Below are 1,413 nucleotides of genomic sequence, written 5' to 3' on the forward strand. Positions count from 1 at the left end.
TTTTTAAATTCATTAAACATGTTTTTAAATTCATCAAACATGTTTTTAAATTCATTAAACATGTTTTTAAATTCATCAAACATGTTTTTAAATTCATTAAACATGTTTTTAAATTCATTAAACATGTTTTAAATTCATCAAACATGTTTTTTAAACTCAGACATTATTTATTTACATCTGTTCTGCTTTTCAATTAATTCAGCTTTTAAACAGGACAGGATTATTTTATACACAACTTATTATTCAAGAAGAATTCAGTATTAGAACGACTCCCAAATAAACAAATAGGTGCCTTTGGATACAGGAACCGGAAACCGGAAATAAAGCGAAGCAGCTTGTCAAAATAAGAGTCTTTTAAATCTTTAGTCTCTTTTTAATGTTCCCATCGGTTCTGATTCAACATGTTCTGATGGGTTTTTACTTTTCTTCTGACAGAAGGTGAGAAATACACTGCTTACGGTTTGTTTGTTTTTTCTGGAGGATTTATTAGCATGTTAGCTGCGGTGCTAACAGAGATATTACAGCCTGGGGTAGTCTGTTAGCATGTTAGCTGCTGTGGTTTGTTAGCATGTTTTAGCTGCGGTGCCGAGCTGAATTGTGTTCCACAGCTGAGATGAGGTAATAAAAAGTGAATCCGGAACATGTGAGTCCGTCCGTTTGGACCGTGGTTCAGGCTGTCTCTGTCCATGGTGCTGAAAGCTGATAGAAACATTTAGCAGGTCACTGAAGTGGCTGTAAGTAAAGAAAAAACACAGCAGCCACATGTACATTTGTTTTATTGTTAAATGTATTTTAAATAAGTCATTTTAAGGCTGCAGCACAAACTGATGTGTTAATGAACATTTCTGCAGGTTTAATTAGAAATAGTCTCACCTGTAATTAGAGACTTTGATAAAAATCAAACTTATTTTAGAGCTGTTTTCACTTTTTGTACTCGTAAGGCTGTGTACAGGTCCAAAACTATTTATTTATTGTTTTAATCAGACCACCCATTAAGGATTTAAAGGTCTTTAAAGGCTGAAAATCAGGAAGCAAGTGCTTCATTGACTTTTATTAGGGGCAGACCGGGGACAGTTGCAACACTTTTTACATTTGACTCTGTTCCTCAGAGATGGTTTGAATTAAACAAACCAAATTTTAATACAATAAACTTGCATCTGTTAATAGTCAAAACCATTTATAGATGATTAAAACATGTACATTCTTCATTATTTACATTTGAAAATGAAAAGTCAGATGTTACAACTGACCCCGGGGCCGGGGACAGTTGTAACATTGTCTGGGGGTGGTTACAACATATTTTTAATACAATATATTTCACTGTAAATAAAAGTTTTATATTTATATTATTGCTAAATGAATAAAACCTGTAAGTTCTAATGATATTACAGTGTTATTTATTGTTTTTATATT

The sequence above is a fragment of the Austrofundulus limnaeus genome, unplaced genomic scaffold (assembly GCF_001266775.1).
Source record: "Austrofundulus limnaeus strain Quisiro unplaced genomic scaffold, Austrofundulus_limnaeus-1.0 Scaffold2297, whole genome shotgun sequence".
Lineage (NCBI taxonomy): Eukaryota > Metazoa > Chordata > Actinopteri > Cyprinodontiformes > Rivulidae > Austrofundulus > Austrofundulus limnaeus.